Genomic DNA, 6,868 nt, shown 5'->3' with positions numbered 1-6,868 from the left:
GCGTTTGAACTTTGGACTTCCTTCAGATCTTGGTTGTGTAACTGATTCTTTCTTAGCTTAAACCTTACCTGTTCAGTCCGTATGCTTCTTAAAGAAGGACAGCTCACTAACATGTCCCTGAGTCATAGAATCAAAGAGGTGGAGGAGACCTCCAGGGCCATCAAGTCCAACCCCCTGCCATGCAGGAATACACAAAGCATCCCTGATAGATGGCCATCCAGCCTCTGTTAAAAACATCCAAAGAACAACACTCTACTCCTCTATAAGGGAGTGTGTTTCACTACCAAGTAGATGTTACTGTCAAGAGGTTTTTCCTAATGTTGAAATCTCTTTTCCTGTAGTTTAAAGTCACCGCTCAGTGGCCTAGTCTCTGGAGCAGCAGAGAACAAGCTTGCTCCTTCTTCCAAATGAGATCCTTTTAAATTTTTAAACATGGCTATCATATCACCTCTTTACTTTCTCTTTCCCAGGCTAATCATACCCAGCTCCCTAAGCCACACTTGAAAGGGCATGGTTTCAAGAGCTTTTACCATTTTGGTCATCTCCTCAGGAAACATGCCAGCCTGTCAATATTCTTCTTGAATTGTGATGCCCATAACTGGACACAGGATTCCAGGTGAGGTCTGACCAAAGCACAATAGAATTGTACTATTACTTCCCTCAATCTAGGCACTATACTGCTGTTGATACAGCCTAGAATCACATTGGCTTTTTTAGCTTCCACATCACACTCATGTTCAACTTGTGGGCTATTAAAACTCCTAGATTCCTTGGGGTGTCTTCCAACTCTATCATCTTATGATTCCATGGTGGACATTATGCCTTTGGGTTGCCATACTTTGGGAACGACTTGAAGGCATACAACCACCGCCGCCACCACCAATTTAGTAGTGCAGCCTTATATTGGGATGCTCAGTATGTTTACTCACTGCAGTGGTACAAGCTCTCCTGCTTTCTAAGATGAATGGGAGTGCTTGGCTGTGACCCTCACCAGTATCTACTGAACTTTTGAAAACATCAGGGCAAGACATTGACATGCCACACACACACACTAATGATTGTGAAAAAAACAGTGTTACACACCTGAGATGATTCTTGATAAGGAAAGATGTTGCTTTGTTGACAGTAAAAAAAACATCATTGATAATATAATATTGTCAATGAAGGGTGGATTGGTCTGTTTCTAGCCCATATCAGTTTCCCACATGTTCTTAAGTCCTTTCTGACCTATTTTGCATTTAATTGTCTTTAAAAAATATCTGAATATGTGTTTTATTAGAAATGCTTAAATACCCTAAAGACACCAGATCCTATCTGATCTTGGGAGCTAAGCAGAGTCAGCCCTGGTTAATATTTGGATGGAAGACTACAAACAAATATCAGGTGTTGTAAGCTCTATTTCAGGGTAGTATCTGGCAAAAACATATCTTGAGTATTTTTTACCTAAGAAAACCCTATGAAATTCAGGGGATGCTTTAAACTGACAGGTGAGCTGACATACACACATAGTAGACACATTTTTCTAAATGTAGTTTTTCTAAAATATGTGCTACAAAATGTATTTCATTCTAAAATATACATTTCATTTGCAGTTTAGTTTGCTTTTGAGATTAAAAGTGCACTACAAATTCTAAGAAGAGCAAAAGCTGAAAGCTCAAATGCATTCTAAACCACATATTAGTTCAGGAGGTGTGGATCAGCTTGCTTCACTTTGAAATGCAGTCCAAATGAAACTGAGCATTCCTACCTTATAAAATACTCACTTTTCAGCTCCTCTTGGGCAACACTTTTATTTGATCAAGATGATTAAAGAGTTGCAAAGATAGCTGCTGGAAAAGGTTTTGTTCAGAAAACAAAACAAAAAACCCACCCTATCTTTCTATGCTGGGAACTGCATATCATCCTGGAGTCTCTCATTGTATCCTGAGGATTAAATGCCAAACCAGAGGTAGAAAGGCAGGTTCACAAAGACAGACAATATTATGAAACTAGTCTGGCTGAGGAGAGAAAGTGAGAAGGGCAGAAAATATCTCTTCATTATAAGGCAAATAGTACAAGTACTGCATGTCCATATAAGTCCCTTCTCACCAGCTGATACTATCAAGAGATGATGTCATTACCGCAGTTCAGCTTAGCATAATGTTGTCCACAACAGTGACACAAACATAAAGATATGTATATCAAGAAGTAGATGCAAAACAGACAACTCAGAGGAAGAGAACTCTTAAGGCATTAGGCACTGAAGGCTCATTCACACTATGAAATAACCTGGTTTGGAAACCGGGTTATTTCCCTGTCATTCAAACTTGCACCAGTTGTACTCAGTGAAGTTTGGAGGGGAGACCAAAAAGCCGATCTAAACCAACTGATGCATTTGGCATCGGATCCCTTAGCCGTTCTTTTTTAAAGAACCGCAGTGGTCTGCATCTCCAATAGTGTGAATGCATTATTGGATCGATTTGGATCATGCAGCCACCATTCAGGAAATGAAGGTGCTTCCATTTTGTTTTGGAATGGTGGCAAATGAGAACTTCAAACGGGATTTAAATACCATGGAGAGATTCGCTGCCTTAAACCATAGTAGAAATGGTGAATTGATTTTGAATCAATTCTTAGATGCAAATCTCTCCATACAAAAAAAATGTAAGTGTGACTGACCCTACAGAAGATGTTCTGTAAGAAATGTATTAATTTGAGCCTAAGCCCAAGGGGAAAAAATCAAGATGTTTGTGGAACATGAAACACAGGCTATGTAGATAAGAAAATAAAACAAATGACAGACTATGGAGCAAGCAGGAAACATGATGGATATGACCAAGGAATTAAAGTTATAGAAGAAAATATTTATTAGTCCCCAGGACAAATTAGTAAATCAATGACAGGGAACGTAGGCATAAATGCAAACATTTCTTCTCTATCACTATTATTAATAATAATAATAATAATAATAATAATAATAATGGTTTATTTATGTTTTCTTGCCTCTCCCGAGTGGATCGAAGTGAGATTACAACCAGTTAAAACAGATACTTCAGAATAAAATACATTTAAAGTATATTTAAAATACATTGATAAAATAGTACAGTTAATATAAAACTAAATCCATCGAGTGGTAATGCAACAATTTATCCAGTGATATAATGATGATATTACAACAGGTTGGGTGGATAAGCTCGCCGGAAAAGATCCATCTTAAGTGCCCTCTTGAAAGAGTCTAAGGAGGTAATAAGACAGATCTCTTCCGGGAGGTCATTCCATAGTTTTGGAGCAGCCGCTGTAAAACTTCTTTGAGAAATTGATATAAGCTTAGTTGGAACATGTTCTAATATGTTCTTCCTTGTTATTCTAAGAGTGCGGGGTGGATTGTGTAGGGAGAGGTGTTCCGACAAGTAACCTAGGCCCAAGCCATCTAGGGCTTTAAAGGTAATAACCAACACCTTGTATTGCGCCCAGAACCTGATTGGGAGCCAGTGAAGATATTTTAAAATAGGTGTTATGTGGTCAAACCTGGATGAACCAGTGACCAACCTGGCAGCTGCATTTTGGACCAGTTGAAGCTTCTGAACTTGATACAAGGGTAGCCCCATGTAGCGCGCATTACAGAAATCGAGACGAGAGATTATCAGTGCAAGTACTACTGCTTCCAGGTCCTTTTTGTCCAGGTAAGGACGCAGTTGGCGTATCAACCGAAGTTGGTACCAAGCACTTCTGGCCGTCACATCTACTTGAGATGTCAGCTGAAGAGACAGATCCAGAAGTACTCCCAAACTGCGCACTTCATCCTTTAGGGGGAGTGTGACCCCGTCCAGGACTGGTTGACAAATCTCCATCCCTGGGCTTGAGGAACCTATCACAAGTACCTCCGTTTTCTCTGGATTAAACTTGAGTTTGTTTTCCCTCATCCAGCCCATTAGTGACTCAAGGCAGGCATCCAGAGGAGAGATGCCATTTTTAGTCACTGCAACAGTTGGAGACATAGAAAAATATATTTGGGTGTCATCAGCGTACTGATAACACCACGCCCCGTGGTTCCAGATGATCTCTCCCATGTAAACGTTGAAAAGCATGGGGGACAGGATGGTGCCCTGAGGGACGCCAGATGTCAGCTCTCTCTTACAAGAGCAGCTGTCCTCCAGCACCACCATCTGGAATCTGCCCGAGAGGTAGGACTGGAGCGCAGTGCCCCCAATACCTAAATCTCTCAGGCGTTCCAGAAGGATACCATGGTCAATGGTATCGAAGGCTGCTGAGATGTCCAAGAGCATCAGCAGGGTCACACTTCCCCTGTCGGTACCCAGATGGAGATCATCTACTAAAGCGACCGTGGCCGTCTCAACTCCATATCCCGCCCTGAAACCAGTTTGAAATGGGTCTAGATAATTGGCTTCTTCCAAGAAAACTTGAAATTGAAGGGCAACCGCCCTCTCAATCACCTTGCCCAGGAATGGTAATAAAGAGACTGGTCTGTCATTATTTCTTACCAGGGGATCTAGGGAGGGTTTTTTCAGAAGCGGTTTGACCACCGCTTGTTTTAGTTGGTCTGGGAATTTACCCTCCCTGAAGGACACATTGATTATGGATAGTAATAGTGCCTTCACAGCATCACCTCCCTGGGCAGTCAGCCATGACGGGCAGGGATCAAGGGGGCATGTTGTCCTCCTTATTACGTCCCTCTTTATCACAACAGAACATGGAAACTCATAAAGATACACATGCACAGGTCTCAGATTGTTCCTTCCACATGCGTTACATCCTAGAAAGTATGTGTTACACACACATGCACTCCACATTACGAACACTTCCAAAATCCTGAATCACACAAAAATGTATATCATCAGCAAAGAGTTTTAACTGGAATAACACCACACTAATTTAAAATTCAGTAAAACTTATTTGCACTTTTAAAGAATTGTGGCTGCTACTTTTCTCTACAGTACTGATGCTTCTAAGGAATATTCATATATGGCCTGGGAGAGAACTGATCTTTTAACAGATCTTTGATTGTTACTATAAAGCATGGTATGACATTTCAATTGGAACATAGGAAAGTTTGGGGAAAGTAGTTTTTGGACTATGCCATTACAGGTAGGTTATGGGAATTACAGACTAAAAAGCAACTTTTGAAATTCTGAAAGATTGGTGTGATTTTTATATATAAATAAAAATATCTGAAGAGAATATCTTCACGGATAAAACCTCTCGGATAAGCGAAGGTCTTAACGCCGGCATTAGGGCAGAATCCAGAGTAGAGGCGTCCAGAGCCTCCGTGGACTCCATTAAACTGGATCAGTTTGAGTCGGTTAGTACCGATGATGTGGACAAGATCCTTGGAAGTGTTCGGAAGACAACCTGCTCTCTCGATCCCTGTCCCTCATGGCTAGCGGCTCAGGGGGGACCGGTGGTAACTTCATTGTTACACCGGATCATAAATACATCTTTGAGGGATGGGCAATTTCCAGCAAGCTTAAAATTGGCCACTGTAAAACCGCTGCTTAAAAAGCCCTCCCTCGACCCCCTGATGCATAATAATTATCGGCCAGTTTCGCTATTGCCATTTTTGGGGAAGGTGATCGAGAGGGCGGTTGCAATCCAGCTTCAATCGATCTTGGACGAAGCGGATTATCTGGACCCATTTCAAACCGGCTTTCGGGCGGGCTATGGGGTTGAGACGGCCATGGTCGCCTTGGTCGATGATCTCCATCTGGGCATCAACAGGGGAAGCGTGTCCCTGTTGGTGCTCTTGGACATCTCAGCGGCTTTCGATACCATAGACCATGGTATCCTTCTGGAGCGCCTGGTAGAGGTGGGAATCGGTGGCACTGCGCTCCAGTGGTTCCGATCCTACCTCTCTGGGAGGTTCCAGATGGTGCAGCTGGGAGACGTGTGCTCCGATAAGAGGGCCCTTACATCTGGGGTTCCTCAAGGAGCCATTCTGTCTCCCATGCTTTTCAACATTTACATGAAACCGCTGGGAGAGATCATCCAGAGACATGGGGCGCGGGGTTATCAGTACGCTGATGACACCCAAATAGTCTTCTCTATGTCTCCGACTGATGCAGTGACTGGGGATGGCATCTCTCCTCTCGTGGCCTGTCTGGAGTCGGTAATGGGCTGGATGAGGGAAAACCGACTCAGTCTGAATCCAGAGAAAACGGAGGTGCTCGTGATAGGTTCCCCTGGCCCGGGGATGGCGGTGGTTCCACCTGTCCTGAACGGGATCACGCTTCCTGTGAAGGACTCCATGCGCAGTCTGGGGGTGCCCCTTGATTCATCGCTCCACCTTACACCTCAGGTGGATGCGACAGTCAGGAGCACCTGTTATCAGCTTCGGCTGATTCGCCAGCTGCGTCCCTACCTGGGCCAGAGGGACCTTGAAACGGTAGTACATGCTCTGGTAACCTCTCGTTTGGACTTCTGCAACGCGCTCTACATGGGGCAACCCTTGTACCACACCCGGAAGCTACAACTAGTGCAGAATATGGCAGCCAGACTGGTTACTGGCATATCCAGAGCCAGTCATATAACACCAGTGCGCAAAGATCTGCACTGGCTGCCTATTCGCTTCCGGGCACAATACAAGGTGTTGGTTATTACCTATAAAGCCCTAAATGGCTTGGGCCCAGGATACCTTGAGGACCGCCTCTCCCCATACAATCCGCCCCACACCCTCAGAACATCTGGGCAGCAGCTATTGAGGGTTCCAGGAGCCAGACTAGCCTCCACATCAAGGAGGACTTTTACCATCTCGGCCCCGACCCTCTGGAACTCTCTGCCCATTGAGCTCCGCTCGGCCACCTCCCTGGCCCAGTTCAAGAAGGAGTTGAAGACTTTCTTGTTCACACAAGCTTTCCCTGACACAGGCTCCAAT

General features: G+C 43.9%; 1 long non-coding RNA gene across 2 annotated transcripts in view; it reads left to right on the top strand.

Annotated features, from left to right (window-relative positions):
- Positions 1–476: 476 nt before the first annotated feature.
- The window catches only part of LOC121925636, a 12,100-nt gene continuing 5,708 nt past the window's right edge, over positions 477–6,868 (top strand). For both annotated transcript variants that reach the window (XR_006102917.1, XR_006102918.1), the window contains exon 1: positions 477–616. This is a non-coding gene — a long non-coding RNA (uncharacterized LOC121925636). The remainder of the gene's footprint in view (positions 617–6,868) is intronic.

Source organism: Sceloporus undulatus, chromosome 3 (genome assembly GCF_019175285.1).
Source record: "Sceloporus undulatus isolate JIND9_A2432 ecotype Alabama chromosome 3, SceUnd_v1.1, whole genome shotgun sequence".
In the NCBI taxonomy this organism is placed as follows: Eukaryota; Metazoa; Chordata; class Lepidosauria; order Squamata; family Phrynosomatidae; genus Sceloporus; species Sceloporus undulatus.
The sequence above is the reverse complement of the archived record's forward strand: the minus strand, read 5'-3'. Positions and strand labels throughout refer to the sequence as shown.